The sequence below is a fragment of the Lissotriton vulgaris genome, chromosome 2_1, assembly GCF_964263255.1.
Source record: "Lissotriton vulgaris chromosome 2_1, aLisVul1.2, whole genome shotgun sequence".
Classification (NCBI taxonomy): Eukaryota; Metazoa; Chordata; class Amphibia; order Caudata; family Salamandridae; genus Lissotriton; species Lissotriton vulgaris.
Genome location: NC_141687.1, coordinates 846451984 through 846473962, shown reverse-complemented (window position 1 = coordinate 846473962; position 21979 = coordinate 846451984). Strand labels below are relative to the sequence as shown.

General features: G+C 46.1%; 1 protein-coding gene across 1 annotated transcript in view; it reads left to right on the top strand.

Moving 5' to 3' along the window:
• DRC11 (dynein regulatory complex subunit 11) overlaps positions 1-21979 on the top strand; it is a 931905-nt gene that overhangs the window by 32432 nt on the left and 877494 nt on the right. The gene's annotated exons all lie outside the window — the stretch shown is intronic.

Here is a 21979-nt window from a genome sequence, read left to right as displayed (position 1 = left end):
ATACATTTGACAACGTGTGTACAAACTATCCCTTTGATCTTTTACCTGTGAAGTGAAAAGGCCCCGTTAGTCAAAATTATACTTACCCCATCTGTCTTTATGTAACTGCTCCTCACCCTGTCACCCAGTGTTCCTGGAGGGAAGGAAAAAAAGGGAAAACAGTGTTAGAAATCCCTCGGGTGTCATCCGGCAAGTTTGAGGGATCCCTTTTGGCCCTCAGTCATCTTCCTCACTGTCACCTTCCAATCCATCAATTACTGTGTAATCACGCAGGAGGCAGTATGTCGTCTTTGCGGCAGGCCAGAGTTGATATCTTCTTCTTCGTACTACAAGGCGGTTTCTGGAAAACAGAAGATTATCTTTAAAATAGCACAGAAGCCTCCAACAGTCCTGGAGGTCTCTGAGTGCGTGAGTCTTTGGAAACAAACCATAAATTACCGAGCCCATGGTGATGCATGTTATGGTGGGCGATAAGCCTTCTCCTGATCAAGGCTTTCTGAACATTTTGGCTTTTGACATAATCAATCATGTCCGTCACCAAGGAAAGATTGGGATCTGGCGACCCTGTATCTCACAGGCGAAACATCGTTTACAACCCAGTGTTTACCACGCAATGCCTTTACCACACAATGCCTTTACAACGCATTACCTTTACAATGCAAGACTTAAAAGGCATTGTGTGGTAAAGGCATTGTGTGGTAAAGACTGTGTTGTAAAGGATGTTTCGCCTGAGATACTGTGTCGCCAGATCGCAGACAATATTTGCCTATATATGTCTATATCTTTGGCACCAGTTGATGAATCTTAATGAAATTTCCCCCAGAAATGTGCCTGGTACTTCAGCCACTGTCTAGGTAGTTAGTCAAGCGGGGTCGGAGAAAAAAATGGGGGTCCCTAAATGCGTTTTTCACATGTTAATTCCCATAGACATTTAAACAAGACTACAGCCCTAACCACTGGACAGAATTAAACCACATTTGACAGGAAGTGAAATCTACGCAGATAATGATTTTTGTGATATGGTGTAAATCCATTTGGTAGTTTGGGAGAAATTTAGAAAGTGGGTGCATGGGCCCCCCCCTCCAAGTCTTTATGCAGTGGACAGCCACCTACCTGGGGCTATTTGTAAACATAATGTGGGGGAGGCTCGCACTCCCTCCTTCGCATCCCGGGGACCGCCAGCTCCCGGGGTTAATAGTAATAAATGTGGTGGAGCCTTACAGACCCACCCATGGCCTGTGGACCACAACCTCCCCGGGGCTGTCTAATTTGGAAATGGGAGAACTCACAGACCTCCCCTGGGCCCTGGGGACCAACACCTCCCTGGGCCCAAAATCAATTTTTTTTAAAATAGCAGGGAGGTCATGCGGCCCTACCCCAAACCGGTCTTGGCCCTGGGGACCACCACCTCTCCGGAGCAGGTCGTCATACAAGAATGGTGGGGTCCCCACGGCCTCCTCCTGGAATCAATAATGGCCCTGGAGACCACCACCATCCAGGGGCGCCTCCTGCTATGTCCCGGAATGCGCACCCTTGCGACATTATTATTATTATTATTATTATTATTACATTGCTCTTTGGTGTGTCTTGGCGGGAGCTTGTGGGCACTCCAGCTCATAGCAGGAGTTGGCCCTAGGGGTTGCGGTCCCCAGGGTCATTTATAGCTCCAGGAGGAGGGTTCCCTTCTTTTTTGTGTGTAGGGCCAGCCTTGGTGAGCTGGACGTCCCGGGGCCGATAATGGCCTGGGAGGGAGGCACCTAATTATTTTTAAAAAAATGGCCCCAGGTGGGTTGTGGACCCAGTGCCAGGGGGTCCCTGAGGACACCCCACTACAAATTCATTATGGCCCGTGGAGGTGGTTGTCCCCGGGGCCAGGAAGGTGTCCGAGAGGCCCACCATAATAATACATTCGCGCTGGGAAGGTGGTGGTCCCAGGGCATGGGGGGGGAGGGGTCCAAGAGCCCCCGATTTCTTTTTGTCATGGGGTCCTGGGGATATGGTGGTCCCTGGGGCCTGGGGGCTGTCCAAGAGGCCCCACAATTTTAAAATGAATAATCCCTGAGAGGTAGTGGTCCCCAGGGCATTGAAAAAGCCCCAGGAGGGGGGGCATGTGCCCGTCTCCTTTATTATCAAAATGCCCCGGGACCTGGCCCGCCGGGGCCAAATACAAATAAGATATAAGATAAGATCATTTTCTTTTATGCACAATTCATTAAAATCATTACAATCAGGCCATATAAAAACAATGTAAGGTGCATATATTCCAATATTATAAAAGAGTATATAAAACATTTTATCACTTTGTTATTTTAAAATGTAAGAGATTTAAACACAGCTTAAGCGACTATAAACACGAAGCTTAAAAACACTTGGCACTGCATTATAGGTTATAGTTCTGTGTGATGGTCGGAATCCAAAATTGCTTTTACTGCCTTCAGATATTTCATGAAGCGTGCCGCCAGCTGCACTAATTCACCTTTCATACACTCGACTATGGTAGCATGACATGTCTGTATATTTAAAGTGCGTCTATTAGGGCGAAGCCAATATATTCTCAGTGTGCGAAGTTCCGCGCAGATGCACATTATGTGGCTTAGAGATTCCTTTGCTGCTCAGCATGCTCGGCACTGAGTAGCTTCAGTCTCTTTGTACCCTCGCCCTTATTTGTAGGCCAACAATGAAATCTGTCTGAACCGCAATTTCATTAATTGACACTTCATTATTGGTTTTACGGGGAGGACAAGTAATGTGGCAAGGTCCCACTATTATAGAGTTTTAATGCTCATCTTCCATGACTTAAGTTTTTCAAAGTTTATGTATTGCTGTCAGCTGAAAGTAACTGTGCCTGTTTTGTTAAAAGTCTTGCTGCCTCCGATATCGGTATAGAGGCTGACCATATTTCCTTTGTTTCCAATACCTCAACACAATGAGCTAGAAATTCAGACCAAGTGGCCCATCAGGTGTTTATCATTGTCCAGATGTTTTTCTTGAATGTGTTATCCCTTGCTTGGTTGGCTTTTAGACAATAGGCTATGAATCTAGCTTTCAGCATCAACTTTTGAGATGAAAGGTTGAATTCTCTAGGTATTTGCGCATGTGAGGTAGCGGTCGATAAAAAGAAGACTTTACGGAAACAGGCTGACTGGGCTCTATCCAGCCATGTTATCATCTTATCTTTGAAAGCTATTGCATCATGGCCCATGACCTACTGATGGTAATAATTTTGCCCCCATTATTTGGATTAAGGGAGTGAGATCCAGTGAACCTAAGGTTTTCCTTCCTCTACAGAAAATGCCCTCCAAAGAGTGAGCCGTTCCTTGCATTGCAGTGATATGAGCGGACAGACATCCTTTGTGATCGATCCACACTCCTAAGTACCTGTAGGCAGTGACTATCTCAATAAGTTTATCTGCTATGTTCCATGCCCCTTTTCTTTTTAATTGTCGCAAGATTATCATTGCCTTTGTTTTTGCCTTATTTATTTTTAAATTGTTCTCTATGCAGTATAAAGACAATACAGTTAACAGCCGCTGTAATCCAGTCGGGGTTTGATCGAGCAATATTGTGTCGTCCGCATATTGGAGCGAATGAATTTTGGTTTCGGCTAGTTTGGGAGGAAAAGCTCAGGCTTCAGCCAAACATTCAGGTAAATAGGCAGAGTACAGATTAAAAAGCATTGGGGCCAATACGCGTCTTTGCCTTAAACCTTTATTGGTTTGTATATTTGTAGTGGTAGACCAGGCTGTAGTGACTCTAATCTTGACCCAAGTGTCCGAGTATAGAGCAATCAATGTTGCTAAGAGTGTATTGTCAATGCCCCGATAATTTAACTTCGTCCACAGTTGCGGGCGGGAGGGACACACTGTCAAAGGCAGTTTGGAAATCGATGTATGCAAGATACAGAGCCCTGCCTTTTTCTGCCAATGTTGTCTCGATCAGGTGGGACATACAAGTCAAGTTTTCTTTGATGTGCGATCCCTTTTGGAACCCTGTTGGTGTGTGAGGGATCAGTTTATGCGCTTCAGCCCAAGCCCTCAGCTATTGTAGCAGCATACTAGCGTAGAATTACTCATCCATATCTAGGAGCGCGATCATTCGGACATTTTCTGGGATCGATCTTGAGCCTTTTTTGCATATTGGTACAAGAAGGGATCCCCTCCATGATTCAGGAATGCTTTTTGCCGACCTATACTTCCAGAATAAAGGCGCCATGATTGTTACCCATTTACATGCTGTCCCTTTAAAGACCGTGGGCAGAATAGCATTGGGAACCCGGGCCCGTTCAGAATGCATTTTTTTAATGAGGTGAGTAACTTCGTCAGATGTAATCTCTTTTCGGTCACAGGAAAGGTCTTCTAACTCCATGACCCGATTTACATTGTTAATGTTCCTCATAACGGGATTTGTGCCATTGTTACTGGATGTCTCCACATAGAGAACTTCTATGTCATTTTCCCATGCTGTAGGCGAGATATTTGTGATTGTAGGGACTGGGTCAATCTACAGCAGTTATTCATCCAATTCCAGAAACACTTTTGGTCTCGAGATTTTATAATTTCATGTGCTTTACTCCAGTGGTTTTCTTTGATCATTCTCATGTAGGAGAATCTTGCTTTTCTATACTCTTGGCGCATATCTATACATTTTGCCTTTAAAGATCTATGTTCGGGCACCTCCTCAATGGTTTTGCGCATGATATTATTTTGTCTGCGCTTTATTTTCACCATTAGTAGTTTTTTAGGTCTCGGCTAAGCGCGCGGAAGCGCGTTCTTGCCGAGCACCTATTGTCGGCGTGTGTGCTTCCCAGGAGACATTCCTGGCTGAGTGCATCGCCTTGGAGGCGATTTCAAACTGACACGCGCACACGTACGATCGCTGTTGCCAGTTTCTTGCAATGTGCGCAGCTCCAATACAACACACGCATGCGCATAAACAGAAACACACGCACAAGGGCACACGCACGCACATACATACAGAGACACCCCCCCACACACATTCACACAAGCTCGCACACACACGCAAGTGCACCGAGCCCACCCCCACCGTCACCGTCGCACACATACATACACACACGAGCATACACACACACACACACACACGAGTGCACCAAGCCCCCCCAGCCCTTTGGAACTTACCGGGCCAATGTCGCGCAACCTCCTGCTGGCAGCTCCGGGGCTCTCCACCGCTCACAGGAGCCCCGGGCCGCGAGACGCATTGACTTCGCCTGCCTCCTCTTCCGGTCCGGACCAGGCCCCGCCCCCGTCACAGGCGACCTTGCCTGACTTCCGGTGCGGCCGCGGCGGGATTCCGGGGGCATTTTCTGCACAAACCTTGTTTTTTTACTTATATGTACCAGTGTGTGCTACAGCTTTACACCAATACAGCTATATCCAGTGTTATGTAGATTAAAAAAATACGTTTGAAATTCAGTGTCTTTTGAACTTTCTTAGAAAAGCGTTACAAAAGCAGTTCATTAACGTCGAAAAGGACCACAGTTAATTAAGGATTCCTTTTCATAAGCGCCCTCCTACCATGGTAGAAAGGGTACCGTTTTGTATTTGATTATTGAACAGGGGTCATAAGCTCTGGGATAGCTACAAAAATGCCCCGGTGAGCGTAAGTAGCAGTTTACATGATAAGTGTCCTTATCTTAGCGACAACATACACATATTGTTGGTTATCCTTGCTGAGAGCAAAACGTGTTTATCATCGGGTTTATCCAGGCTGCTTGATGGTGTTGGTCCTCCAACTCTAAACAAAAGATCTCACTTTACGGTTTTAAATAATTTGCATACCCCTGGTGTAGGCTCTCGCAAGGATTGATGCATACACGCAATTGCTTGTCTGGTCGGCTGTGGCAATAAGATGAATATCTTATTTGTTATGTACATGTCACTTCGACTCTGGAGACCATTTCATTTACGTTGTTTTTATGTCTAAGTTTGAGTAATGCAAGTACATAGTTTACAACAGTTTCCTAGACAGAACTCGTTGTGTTTTGCCAGGCAACAGTAACTGTTTGCCAAAATACATAAAATTAAAATGGATAAATGGCAAACTACTGTGACTTATTCAACTATATAGGGACGAGTCAAGGCTTTTTTTATTTTAAGAAATTCCTCTACTTTCAGAAGGCTTGAAGTTATACCTGGTACAATGAATGGTATTGTCGTTTGGCAGACTGTAGTGCATACCTGAGAGGAACATACTCACATCTTAACTGACCATTGCATGCTAGAGAATACAATTAATCAAATTATGTGGTGTAAAGTGCAAAAGGATTTAATCTTCAAATAAAACAAACCTTTTCATCAGAATATTTTGACGAATGTGGATTTCTTGGCACAGGAATGTTCCTAGTTTATGCAAGTTTTTATAGCTAGAGATTTGTTCACTAGCGGTGAAACTTTCTAAATGTTTTCTCTACAAGGGTGTCTTTTTTGCAGGTCTTTAGTACCGGAAGACCGGAGTCCTGTTCTCAGATTGTCAATTTGCTAGAAACGGCCAACCGGGCCATATCGTCTTGTTCCTAGTTCTAACCTCTACCGAGGTTGATGCGATCATGAAGAGCAGAGCACCGGTATTAGGTGCTACATTAACAATAAACGTTCTCTGAAAGGGCGAAGGACTATCTGGTCCACATTGTTGTGCTAGTCTGGTCTCCAAAGGAAAAGAAAATGATGGTGGCTTCAATACATCAATTAATCTCAGCCACTAGTAATTATTCTGGGCACCATGTCAGTCCTTTGTGTTTAAAAAATAAACAACTCAGTGCTAATCCAATAACAACTGGACGCAAACTGCAGTCCGTCATCGCTTATATACAGCACCATCTCTTATGTAAAGCACCACAGCTTCCCAATCTCATGCAAATGTAAAAACGTGATTTCTTTTGTCTAAGATTCGTCTAGCTTGCCTAATGCAAGATTTATTAAATAAAGCCAAGGAAAAAACCTTGAACAGCTAAGAACTGAGGATTTATGGGGTTACTGTTACTTTTTAGGAATCTAAATAAAAGCTTGAACACTTTTGCAAACAAAAATAAGGAAGTAAAATCTGTCAGGCACCACACTTACAAAAAAGAAAAAATAAAGTGTAGCCAAAGCTCTTATAATGACTTAGAAATTGAACAAATTAGTTGAACAGGAAGTATTACACTTGCTAGGCTCAGAAACGTTCATTTTCTTGTAGCAGGTCCTTGGAGACCTTCAATTGGCAAGCAATTCAATTCTTTGTTCAAGATTTTGATCTCAAGAGGTCCACAGAAAATTTAGGCAAATCAATACATAAATAACGTTACATCCTAAAAATATGTAATAATGTAATTGATGGTAATGTTACAAAATGTATAGTATGTTGTTTATTTCCATGCTGATGCACTTTGCCCTTTAAAAGGAGGCAACGCTGCCCATGCGCTGTCATGTGATAAGCAAAAACCCTGCCAGTGCCTTTTAAAATAGTTTACAATTCTAAAGGAGAAAGGGAAATCCCAAGCTCTTCCTTTAAATCAAAGCAACTCCGTGCCTGGGAAAAGTCTTGATAGAGAGAATATTTACACATGTACGAACCAAATATTTCATCGTTCATAGATCTCCTCAAAGAATCTTTTTTGCTGTTCTTAAGTGGATAACCCCACCGAATCTCACTAGCTAATCATTGTACATAGGAGCTTCGCAGTCCAATTCCAGCATCATTGCTGGAGTCGAAACAGACTAGTTACAGTTACATATTTTGTATAAAGTCTTCCCTTCCATATTCTCCAGAAAGTCCCATTTAATCACATTAATAGATTCTATAGCATGCAGTAATATAGGAAGGGCTTTCACTTTGAAAACAGAGAGCATATACATAAAGTGCCTTCACCCCACTGCATTATAAAAGGCTTGCAACCCATTTGCATGTGAGAGGGCTATAAAGGAACAATCTTGTATGTGGGCTTTATCCAGTGTACTGCCAGTTAGAACGTTCACTAAATAGGAATATGATTTTACAATCTTCATTTTCTCCGAGTCTATATTTCAGACATAATCAGTAATCTTCTAACATTTCTTACTTTTTAAAATAATTTTGCTCATTGAGACGTTGATCTTCAAATAGTGTAAGGCCGTATATACTTGGAGATTCAGAAAAGGGGGTGGTGATGAACAGAGTGTCTGAATTAAGCAGACCACTCTTACCCAGTCCAAAGATCAGGGCTTGATCCACCACCGTTTTTTAGCTCACTGCACCATCCCAGCTCAGAACCTGGCTACATGCAAATTAGTCTGTCCCTGGCCCAGTGCATCATGGGAACAGGGCAGACCAGACTACCAAGCCAATTCTTCACTGGAAAGGAGACAAGCTTCCGGGGACTGGTTTCTGGCATTTCAGCCGTCGTCGGCCCGGCTTGCTTGAATCCTGATGGTGCTGTGAGCAAGGGACTCATGTCTGAGTATACCCTTCAACACCTATAGTGGCCAAAAACGATTCAGAAAAGGGGGTGGTGATGAACAGAGTGTCTGAATTAAGCAGATCACTCTTACCCAGTCCAAAGATCAGGGCTTGATCCATCACCGTTTTTTTAGCTCACTGCACCATCCCAGCTCAGAACCTGGCTACATGCAAATTAGTCTGTCCCTGGCCCAGTGCATCATGGGAACAGGGCAGACCAGACTACCAAGCCAATTCTTCACTGGAAAGGAGACAAGCTTCCGGGGACCGGTTTCTGGCATTTCAGCCGTCGTCGGCCCGGCTTGCTTGAATCCTGATGGTGCAGTGAGCAAGGGACTCATGTCTGAGTATACCCTGCCACACCTATAGTGGCCAAAAACGATTCAGAAAAGGGGGTGGTGATGAACAGAGTGTCTGAATTAGGAAGACCAGTCTCACCCAGTCCAAAGATCAGGGGTTGATCCATCACCGTTTTTTAGCTCACTGCACCATCCCAGCTCAGAACCTGGCTACATGCAAATTAGTCTGTCCCTGGCCCAGTGCATCATGGGAACAGGGCAGACCAGACTACCAAGCCAATTCTTCACTGGAAAGGAGACAAGCTTCCGGAGACCGGTTTCTGGCATTTCAGCCCTCGTCGGCTCGGCTTGCTTGAATCCTGATGGTGCAGTGAGCAAGGGACTCATGTCTGAGTATACCCTGCCACACCTATAGTGGCCCAAAACGATTCAGAAAAGTGGGTGGTGATGAACAGAGTGTCTGAATTAAGCAGACCACTCTTACCCAGTCCAAAGATCAGGGCTTGATCCATCACCGTTTTTTAGCTCACTGCACCATCCCAGCTAAGAACCTGGCTACATGCAAATTAGTCTGTCCCTGGCCCAGTGCATCATGGGAACAGGGCAGACCAGACTACCAAGCCAATTCTTCACTGGAAAGGAGACAAGCTTACGGGGACCGGTTTCTGGCATTTCAGGCGTCGTCGGCCCGGCTTGCTTGAATCCTGATGGTGCAGTGAGCAAGGGACTCATGTCTGAGTATGCCCTCCCACACCTATAGTGGCCAAAAACGATTCAGAAAAGGGGGTGGTGATGAACAGAGTGTCTGAATTAAGCAGACCAGTCTTACCCAGTCCAAAGATCAGGGCTTGATCCATCACCGTTTTTTAGCTCACTGCACCATCCCAGCTCAGAACCTGGCTACATGCAAATTAGTCTGTCCCTGGCCCAGTGCATCATGGGAACAGGGCAGACCAGACTACCAAGCCAATTCTTCACTGGAAAGGAGACAAGCTTCCGGGGACCGGTTTCTAGCATTTCAGCCGTCGTCGGCCCGGCTTGCTTGAATCCTGATGGTGCAGTGAGCAAGGGACTCATGTCTGAGTATACCATGCCACACCAATAGTGGCCAGAAACGATTCAGAAAAGGGGGTGGTGATGAACAGAGTGTCTGAATTAAGCAGACCACTCTTACCCAGTCCAAAGATCAGGGATTGATCCATCACCATTTTTTAGCTTACTGCACCATCCCAGCTCAGAACCTGGCTACATGCAAATTAGTCTATCCCTGGCCCAGTGCATCATGGGAACAGGGCAGACCAGACTACCAAGCCAATTCTTCACTGGAAAGGAGACAAGCTTCCGGGGACCGGTTTCTGGCATTTCAGCCGTCGTCGGCCCGGCTTGCTTGAATCCTGATGGTGCAGTGAGCAAGGGACTCATGTCTGAGTATGCCCTGCCACACCTATAGTGGCCAAAAACGATTCAGAAAAGGGGGATGGTGATGAACAGAGTGTCTGAATTAAGCAGACCATTCTTTCCCAGTCCAAAGATCAGGGCTTGATCCATCACTGTTTTTTAGCTCACTGTACCATCCCAGCTCAGAACCTGGCTACATGCAACTTAGTCTGTCCCTGGCCCAGTGCATCATGGGAACAGGGCAGACCAGACTACCAAGCCAATTCTTCACTGGAAAGGAGACAAGCTTCCGGGGGCCGGTTTCTGGCATTTCAGCCGTCGTCGGCCCGGCTTGCTTGAATCCTGATGGTGCAGTGAGCAAGGGACTCATGTCTGAGTATACCCTGCCACACCTATAGTGGCCAAAAACGATTCAGAAAAGGGGGTGGTGATGAACAGAGTGTCTGAAATTAAGCAGACCACTCTTACCCAGTCCAAAGATCAGGGCTTGATCCACCACCGTTTTTTAGCTCACTGCACCATCCCAGCTCAGAACCTGGCTACATGCAAATTAGTCTGTCCCTGGCCCAGTGCATCATGGGAACAGGGCAGACCAGACTACCAAGCCAATTCTTCACTGGAAAGGAGACAAGCTTACGGGGACCGGTTTCTGGCATTTCAGCTGTCGTCGGCCCGGCTTGCTTGAATCCTGATGGTGCAGTGAGCAAGGGACTCATGTCTGAGTATGCCCTGCCACACCTATAGTGGCCAAAAACGATTCAGAAAAGGGGGTGGTGATGAACAGAGTGTCTGAATAAGCAGACCACTCTTACCCAGTCCAAAGATCAGGGGTTGATCCATCACCGTTTTTTAGCTCACTGCACCATCCCAGCTCAGAACCTGGCTACATGCAAATTAGTCTGTCCCTGGCCCAGTGCATCATGGGAACAGGGCAGACCAGACTACCAAGCCAATTCTTCACTGGAAAGGAGACAAGCTTCCGGGGACCGGTTTCTGGCATTTTAGCCGTCGTCGGCCCGGCTTGCTTGAATCCTGATGGTGCAGTGAGCAAGGGACTCATGTCTGAGTATACCATGCCACACCTATAGTGGCCAAAAACGATTCAGAAAAGGGGGTGGTGATGAACAGAGTGTCTGAATTAAGCAGACCACTCTTACCCAGTCCAAAGATCAGGGATTGATCCATCACCATTTTTTAGCTTACTGCACCATCCCAGCTCAGAACCTGGCTACATGCAAATTAGTCTGTCCCTGGCCCAGTGCATCATGGGAACAGGGCAGACCAGACTACCAAGCCAATTCTTCACTGGAAAGGAGACAAGCTTCCGGGGACCGGTTTCTGGCATTTCAGCCGTCGTCGGCCCGGCTTGCTTGAATCCTGATGGTGCAGTGAGCAAGGGACTCATGTCTGAGTATGCCCTGCCACACCTATAGTGCCAAAAACGATTCAGAAAAGGGGGTGGTGATGAACAGAGTGTCTGAATTAAGCAGACCATTCTTTCCCAGTCCAAAGATCAGGGCTTGATCCATCACTGTTTTTTAGCTCACTGTACCATCCCAGCTCAGAACCTGGCTACATGCAAATTAGTCTGTCCCTGGCCCAGTGCATCATGGGAACAGGGCAGACCAGACTACCAAGCCAATTCTTCACTGGAAAGGAGACAAGCTTCCGGGGACCGGTTTCTGGCATTTCAGCCGTCGTCGGCCCGGCTTGCTTGAATCCTGATGGTGCAGTGAGCAAGGGACTCATGTCTGAGTATACCCTGCCACACCTATAGTGGCCAAAAACGATTCAGAAAAGGGGGTGGTGATGAACAGAGTGTCTGAATTAAGCAGACCACTCTTACCCAGTCCAAAGATCAGGGCTTGATCCATCACCATTTTTTAGCTCACTGCACCATCCCAGCTCAGAACCTGGCTACATGCAAATTAGTCTGTCCCTGGCCAGTGCATCATGGGCCAGTGCATCATGGGAACAGGGCAGACCAGACTACCAAGCCTATACTTGGAGAGACACCAACCTATTTTTCAAACTCTTAGGTGTTAAAACCAGAATTACTATGCCGTCTGCATACATCAAACAGGGGAAGGGGCGACCACCTATTTTCGGAGCATCTCCCTTATTAGCTGAAAAACAGTCGGGGGGGAGGTCGAAACCTACAAGGACAATGGGGTCAGCTAACACCCTTGATTCAGCCCATTTTTTGTTCGAATTACGGAGGATAATCCTCAGTTGCCCCTAATGACAGTTGGCACCAGGTGGCGGAATGCAGGGCAATTAATAAAGAGAAGGGTGTCTGGCACACCCAGCTTCTTTCATTTTTAGGTCGAGCCTGAGCCAGCGCTGCTCTGGGGGTGAGCTGTGGTAGTTCTGTATGGAAGAGAAGCCCTGCTTGTCCTTTGTAAAAGCTGGTGTCTGATTCCTTAATAGGCTTGTTAGTCCCTCCTTACTACGGCCATGTCGTCATTTGTATCCTCCCATGGCTACTGGCCCCTTTACTTGCTTGTTACACAGTATATGTACTTTTTTAGGTTTCGGCCTAGCGATACACTGCGCAGCCGAAATGTAATGATTTGGAGTATGGGGGATTAAACCCGCCCCACTTCTCCATTGGCTGGCTTCCTAAACAGAGGCCAGCCATTGGAGCAGAGGGGAGTCACTCCATTTCAGCCCCGTCCTTTTCGGATTTGGAGGCGTGTTTTTTAATTTCAAACAAAAACATAAATAAAAATAATGTCATGAACAATGCCAAAAACTCTAACTTTAACAATGCCGAGACCATTGCATTGTATATGCTTGTTCTTTGAGTTGCTCATTTTTGGGGGGAAATTGGTTGGGTCTTGAATAAGCCTGGGCGTAGTTCGCGTAGCCGCACTCCGCGAGCTACGCGAAGATGTACTTGCACTCCGCGAACTACGCATAGCTCCGCGAGCATGCGTAGTAGCTTGCTTGACCCGTTTGCAAACAGAATGAGCCTTACAGGAGGTAAGGACGAATCCTAGGCACTCTGATAGGCACCTTGGTGCGTAAGTTCAATAAAGTTTTGAATTCAAAGTTGAGCGTGATTTGTGATTGATTTATTTCAACAATCCTTGTTCATAATAGTATTCAGTTGATCACGATTCAATATTTCATCATCATATTATAGTCATATGATCCAATGAATTTAAATTTTTACATTTCTTGTGAGGTTATACATTCAAAGCAGTCCCCGATGCATTTCGTGCTGAGATGCACTTCTTCAGACCAAAGCTGTCTCATCTGGAACCATCACCGAAAAAGACAAAAGATTTCTAGTCAAAGATCACCCCCAGATACCATACATTTATCTTGTACCCAAAATTCATAAGCACACTACCAAGCCACCTTTCAGACCGATAGTGAGCACATGTGATTCCATCCATGAACCAACCGGCAAGTACATCGATAAACATTTGCAAAAATTTGTGACAAACATGTCCACTTACATACAGGATACCACAGATTTTCTAATCAAGCTCCAAAACATTAACATACAACCCAATCAACCTGTGATCTTATGTACTATTGATGTCAACTCTCTATATACGTCGATACCTCATGATTTGGGACTGGAAGCACTAGAAACTGCCTTGGTACACAGTGAAAAACCCATGGATTTACAAGTTTTCATCATGGAACTCATGCAATATATTTTACATCACAGCTACTTCAAAGCATCGACTGGCAAATTCTACCAACAGTTATCAGGAGTCGCCATGGGCAACTGTGCGGCTCCTGCATATGCAAACCTGTTCATGTACTCATTCGAGACCAAACATGTATTGAATCACCAATTGTGGCAACCACACATACATGCCTATTACCGATACATTGATGACATTTTCCTAGTGTGGACAGGCAATGAGATTCAACTCCATCAAGCCATCAATTATCTCAACCATGTAGATGACCGCATTCAATTCACTTACAGTTTTGATTCCAAATCCATATCTTTTCTGGATGTACAAATCACATTAACTAACAACCAATTTGTCACTTCAATCTACACAAAAGCCACCGACTGGAATAACTACTTGCACTATAAGAGTTTCCACCAACCTAGTTTGAAACGACACCTGCCATACTCGCAACTCTTGCGGGCCAAAAGAATTGCATCTACTCCTGAAAATTTTGACCATAACAGTTCTACCATCATCACTAAATTCAAACAACGGGGCTACCCAGAGGAAATCACAGAAACAGCCAAAATCAGAGTCTTGAATAAATCCAGACAGGACCTATTAAAACCCAGAGAACAGCCTACAGAATCAGACACCCGTGTTGTATTTGTCTCAAAATATTCGACACAATCCTCAAAAATCAAACAATCTATTCGCAGGCACTGGCAAATGCTACAACTTGAAACGGACTTCAACAAGATATTTGACCATCCGCCAATTTTTGCGCACCAACGCTCTAAAAATATTGCGTCCATGCTTAAGCAATCTTCAACTCAAAAACAAATTACCTACAAAGGCACTATACCATGCCACAACTGTGGCCATTGCAGCAGTATCATTTCAGGAAATTGTCTATCACACCCTACCCAAGGGACGCCCATCCATCTGAAAGTCAATGCCACCTGTGACTCAACTAACGTCATATATATGCTGAAATGCCCGTGTGGCCTACCTTATGTAGGTAAAACTGAAAGGAAAATCAAAATAAGATTGACGGAGCACCGTAGCAACATACGCACTAAAAACCTCAAATCTTGTGTAGCAGCTCATTTTGTGCAACATGGACACAATCCCAGCCAAATTCGCTTCCTTGTTTTGGAAGTAGTGGATAAACATCCTCACATAGACAATAATAAAAACTTGCTCCGCCGTGAATTATATTGGATACACCGTCTTCTAGCGATGCACCCAAAAGGACTCAATGACAGATTGGAATACAGTTGTTACCTTTAAATATACTGTTCCGGTATTTTATCGATTCCACCTGTGAAATGATATGCTAATTTGATTGATACCCTTTATGTATATTTGCCCTTTGTGTACATTTGTCTTGCATCTATTAGGTTGTTCTATTCTCTTTTGTGACCTTTCCTCTGTTCTTTGCATCATCCCATTCTTTAGTCTCTTACATTATGTTCATCCTTGTATTGTCTTTCATACATGCCACTTTTTTACCTACACTGCTTTCTGTATCTTTATTATTTTCCTTTCTTCTGTACATGTCTCTCCTTTGTGCTTTACGTTGTTTGTCATCTTATTGATTTATATATTTTCATAATTTTTTTCTTATATTCACCCTTCATTCCTATATTTATTTGTGACCATTTAATCGTACACTTTCTTTTCACTCGCGTTTTTCGCCATTTCCCTAACCGAGTCTGTTTTCACTTTTCCGACTCCATGCGCTCTTAACCCCATCCAACGCGCATGCGTGGCGTCTTCCGGGTTCTCGAATCTGAGCTCGGTGTTCACTCGGATTACTTTGCGGAATGGGTCTAACCTTTTGCATACTTGGTAAGAGCCTTGCCTTTTCTTTCACGTTCTCAGTTCGGTTTAAGCTGTCACTTATTTTTAACGCACCGCCGCTTTTACAATCTCACATGTTTGTATTTCGGGTGTATTTTTTTTGGGATACTTCAATTTCTCACAGTGTTCTTTTACGTTTCTACTGATCACTATGTATATTCTTATTTTTCGATCACTGTTGTTTTTTACTCTTCGACTTTTCAACGTTCAACTTGGATACTATCTTTTCACACAACATGTTGGCATGCTATCTTTACGTTTGAACCGTCCTTTATTCACGTTCCTTTCCACTAACCGAAGATGAACCCACACTGGTTTTTCATCCTCTCGCCTAGTTTAACCTTGGTACCGTTTTCATTCACCATTGTTTAGTTTAGTTATACACACTGTGTGTCTGGGACTCCTGTATCAGCGCCCTACATATGGTTTCCCTTTACCTTTCAGATTCCCCCTGAAGAAGTGCATCTCAGCACGAAATGCATCGGGGACTGCTTTGAATGTATAACCTCACAAGAAATGTAAAAATTTAAATTCATTGGATCATATGACTATAATATGATGATGAAATATTGAATCGTGATCAACTGAATACTATTATGAACAAGGATTGTTGAAATAAATCAATCACAAATCACGCTCAACTTTGAATTCAAAACTTTATTGAACTTACGCACCAAGGTGCCTATCAGAGTGCCTAGGATTCGTCCTTACCTCCTGTAAGGCTCATTCTGTTTTCATGTTATATGCACCTTTTGGACCAGGAAGGTGACTTCCTAAGCACCTACAAACCAGACTACTGACCGCTTTCACCCTGGAGTGCAGCGGTTTCTCACAAAGTATCTTGACCCGTTTGCAAGCCATTTTTCATCTTCGGGAGCGCCGTGGAACTCTGGAACCTGCTCGACACCACATCTCCAGACGTCGCCTTCCTCTCGGAAACATGGATGAATGCCTCCTCAGCGCCCGACATCGCCGTCGCCATCCCGGGCGGATACAAGATCACCCGGAGAGACCGCGTCAATGAGACAGGAGGAGGCACAAGAACACCATCCGCATCACGACCAACTCAGACGACACCCTCACAGCCCCTTAACATCTTCACTTCCAGATACACACCGACCCCAAGACCACACTTAGAGGCACCCTCATCTACAGACCCCCAGGACCTCGCACACAATTCAGCGAAGACATCGCAGACTTTATCAGCCCGCACGCCCTCGCCTCCGCTGACTACATCCTCCTAGGGGACCTCAACTTCCACCTGGAGAACAACAACGACAACACCACCACCACCCTGCTGGACAGCCTCGCCAACCTCGGACTCATGCAACTGGTGAACACCCCCACCCACTACGCCGGACACACGCTTGGCCCAGTCTTCTCCTCCAGCAAGTACATCTCCTTCAGCCACTCCACCGGACTCCACTGGACAGACCACAGCTGCGTCCACTTCAGCTTCAGAAAGACCACGACTCACCACCACCCGCAACAGGTTCCCCGCAGGAACTGGAACAAGATCACCACCGACCAGCTCACCACTTCACTGAGCCAGAACCCGCCCGCCAGCTCAACGGAGCCCAACCAAGCAGCCAATAACCTCACACAGTGGATCACCAATTGCGCTCGCCCAACCAGCCTCGACCACTCGCAGTCCGGCTTCCGCGCCAACCACAGCACCGAGACCGCCCTCATCGCAGCCACTGACGACATCCGAGCCCTGCTCGACAACTGGGAAACAGCGGCCCTCATCCTCCTGGACCTCTCCGCAGCATTCGATACGGTCTGCCACCGCACCCTAGTGCAGCGCCTCAGCAACATCGGAATCCAAGAGAAGGCACTGGAGTGGATCATCTCGTTCCTCACCGGAAGAACCCAGAGAGTCCGCCTCCCCCCATACAGATCCAAGGCCACCGAAGTCATATGCGGCGTACCACAAGGATCATCACTCAGCCCCACCCTCTTCAACGTCTACATGAGCCCCCTCGCAGCCATCGTACGCCAACACAACCTCAACATCATCTCCTACGCCAACGACACCCAGCTGATCCTCTCCCTCACCAACGACCCAGGAACCGCCAGAACCAACCTACACGAAGGGATGAAAGACGTAGTCGAGTGGATGAGGAACAGCCGCCTGAAACTGAACTCAGACAAGACGGAAGTCCTCATCCTTGGATCATCACCCTCCGCCTGGGACGACTCCTGGTGGCCCCTGCCCTGGGCAGCGCACCCAAACCAACGGACCACACACGCAACCTGGGCTTCATCCTGGACTCCTCCCTCTCGATGACCAGACAAGTCAACGCCGTCTCATCATGATGCTTCAACATCCTACGCATGCTCCGAAAGATCTTCCCATGGCTCGCCACCGAAACCAGGAAGACGGTCACACAGGCACTTGTCACCAGCCGACTGGACTACGGAAACACCCTCTATACCGGAACCACAGCCAAACTCCAGAAAAGACTCTACCACATCCAGAACGCCTCCGCACGACTCATCTTGGACATCCCCCGACACAGCCACATCTCCAGACACCTGAGAGACCTTCACTGGCTCCCCGTCAGCAAGAGAATCACGTTCCAACTCCTCACCCGCGCACACAAGGCCCTCCACAACCTGGGCCCCAGGTACCTCAACAACCGCCTGACCTTCTACACTCCCACCCGCCAGCTACGATCGACCAGCCACGCCCTCGCCGCCGTGCCACGCATCCGAAGATCCACCATGGGAGGAAGATCCTTCTCCTACCTGGCAGCCAAGACTTGGAACTCCCTCCCCATCCACCTCCGTCTGACCCAAGACCACCTCTGCTTCAGGAAGCAACTCAAGACATGGCTGTTCGAGCAGTAGCGGACCCCCCTCCCCCAAGTGCCTTGAGACCCTCTGGGTGAGTAGCGCGCTATACAAATATCCTGATTGATTGATTGATTGATTGCCTGCATGCTCGGGATGTGTAGCGCGCGAAGGTACTCATGAGGTTTGTCCCGCCCGCTCGCGTCCCCTTATTTCCGGTCACTACTAACGTGTTCGCGAGTTATTCTGTGCCAGATTGCAGTTTCAGCATGTTCGGCAACTCGATCTTACCGACAAGCATCCTCGCGCACGCGAAAATGCTATTGAGCGCGCGAGAACTACGCTACGCAGCAGTTTGCGGAGTATTCGACAACTTCGCGTTCTCCGCGGAGCGCGGAGTTGCCGAAACTCCGCAAACTCCGCGAACGGAGCGTAGTTCTTCGCCCAGGGTTAGTCTTGAATTCGTCACAGTTGTTAATTTTTCCCCTGTTTCTTCAAAGAGGAGTTCCCATGATTTGGTTAAGGGCAATTCACCAGTACCCTGGGTAACTTTGTCCAATAGAGTTTCCACTTCTGAGTTCATTTTTTCTTGATGTTCTATCGCCCACTTTATTTTGTTTATTGGTTCTAGTTTTTCCTCTTCACCTTTCATCTCAATTCTTGGGTGACGACATTGCAGGGAAACAATATCACAAGTGATAATTGCGTGGTCACTTGCCACAATTGGTGTTGCCGAGAAGTCCTGAACTGAGTGGAAATGGGCAAACGAGATCCAGATGTAGTCCAGTGTAGCCAGTCTAACGTTTGAGAAGTGTGTATAAGCTGCTGGCAGGTCAGCGGCTGATCTACCGTTTAGGATTCGGAGGCCTAGGTGATTAAAAGAGCTGACAATTTGAGGCCATGATAATCTTTTTATTGGTACTGGCTGCTTATATTTGGAATAGACCAGGTGGAGTCATCCAGGGCTACCAGAGGGGAGTTCAGGTCTAAGGAGGCCATGAAATTAGCATTAAAGTCACCCATTATCATCCATAGGTCATCTGGGCACTGGGAATGGAGGTCCTTTATTGTTGGTAGCATTCTACTTAGGGTTGCTTCTAGTTTGATCTTTGATCAATGAAGATAAATGAAACCTAGTATCAGGGTCTGTACAACCTGTGTTGGCATGTCTAGTTTTAGCCACTTTGCCTTAACAAAAGTATAATCTCCACTTCCCTCACTTGTCAGCGATACCTGAGTGGCCAGATTGTTTTTAACGTAGATGGCTACCCCACCCAAGGCATGGCCACCTACTTGAGATGCGATGGCGTGTGATTCATAAATAGTGTAGTCCAGCCATGGTGTTGAGCACAGAGCCCAGGTTTCCTGTACCGCGATGATATTGTATCCCTGGAGATGTTGGATTGCGTCCCTTTTATCTTCATTGGCCGTTAGACCACTAATGCTCCAGGAGCAGATTTCCAACTTGGAAGCAAGGATTTTCTTGTTAGGAAGCAGCGCCAGGATTTTAGGAAAAGGGGTTTTATGGCCCATGGTAACCAGGCCCTTAGTCGAGCATTGGCGTTTGCCCCCTTCTGAGTCCATTGTAATTTGAATTAACCCTTCGCTCCCTGGTTTTATTCTCGGACCATCTTTGAGGCATGCAAATTGGAGCCTGTTGCAAGCTGAGTTGTGTCTTTACTATTCTCTCTTTCTTGATATTTTTGTTCTTGTTTTGCCTGCAATGCATTAACAGCTCAACTCTTCAGTATCGCCGGATATTTTATAGTGACCGGGTTCTTGATCTGAATCCCCCAGGCATCCAATCGCTTTTTATTTCCCCTTAGGGCATTAGTCATGGCCAGATTGGAGAAGATTGTCTCTGTTGTCTAATTTATCCCACCAGGCTCAGGAGCAAAAAAGTGACACTATCGATATCAGTAGTTTTTATATTTTCTGAACCTGGGATATTCGAGCAGAGCTTCAAGGTGTTCCCTCTATTGAGGTTATCCCACTTTCCCTGCGAGATGCATTCAGAGTATAGCAATATCTTTAGGTTTTCTGAATTTTTGTGTTTTATTTTATTTTATTTTAAAGGTTTTATATAGCGCTGGCTAGATCCGGAGGTATCAAAGCGCTTCATATGAGTATCAGATCATAGTTACAGGTTACGTTGTTACAAAGGTTACACAGTTATTAGAGCATGGCAACATAGTACTTGTAAGGTCGAGATAAACAATAAGCACAAATACTTAAGGGGAAAAGAAGGCAAGGGGAGAGATTAAGGGGAGGGAGGTAGGGGCAGGGGAAGTAGACAGATAATGAAGGCGGGAAAGAGGAGAGGAGGGTGAGAGGCACCGCATTGAAAGAGGAGGGGAAGGGCGACGGGGACACAAACCGGTAGACGAGTCAAAGCAACATCCAAAGTCCAGTAAGCTGTGATCCCAAGGGAGGTGGTATCACTTCCCTATCTCTGTCGCGAGAGGCTCCCTTTAGGCAGTGGACTCTCTCAGAGGGGTCTCTGAGACTCCAAGGCCTACATACTGGATCCTTCCCCAAAAAGGGGAGAGGTAGTGCTTTGGCAAGGGGTGCCATAACATACCTCAGCTGCGAGTGGCTCCCTTGGCGCAGTGGACTCTCTCAGCGGGGTTCGCTGAGACTCCAGAGTATAAATATTGGATCTTTCCCCAACAAGGGGAGAAGGAGTGCTTAGTCAAAGGGCACAAATGACAGGGGGTTAGGCAGAGTAGCAGGCAAGGGGAGAGATTCAGGGGGAGCGTATAGGAGCTAGGGAAGTAGACAAAGAGAGAAAGAGTACTAAATAGGAACCTATTTAATTAATGAGTTATTATATAGCACTGGCTAGACCCGAAGGAATCAGAGTGCTTAACATGAAGAACAATAATGTTGCAATTACCTTCAGTTAAAAGTTACATAAGTATCAAGAAAAGCATTTAAATAATATAGGGGACAAGGTGAATGGAGCAAGGAGGGGTAAGGGGAAAGGGGAAAGGGTAAAGGGGTAGGAGGAAGATAACACATAGAGACGAGGGGAAAATCAACCCAAGGTCCGGCTGGGTAGGTGACGGCGGGAGTCCATAACCCATCTCCTCTTTAGCTATCTGGTAGTTCCACCGGGCATCAGCACATAGGTGAGTCGCTGGTCTTTCTCCCACTGTTTCTCGCTGCTTACATTCACTGGCTGTGGGATAGGATGCGTTCCTGTACCCTTTACCAGAGTTTATGTATTGGGGAGGTGGGTTTAATGGGGGAATGGTTTGCACAAGATATACTCACGAGATAGTAACTTCAATTGGCATCTATGTTGTTTTTATGCTATCCCCTCACCAAGGGACACTGTTTGTTCAATTTATTAGCTATACTGTAATTGCTGAAGGGGAAAGTTTTTAACGTAAAGCATTTCTTGGCTATGTGAAAACTGCAATACAGACAGTTTTGACAAAATAACGTGCGAGTTAAAGAAATCTAACTTTAATTCAACTTAATTCACATTAAACACTCTGGTGGATTCAACCAGGGCCCCCAAGTCAGTCTATGTACGTTAATCTA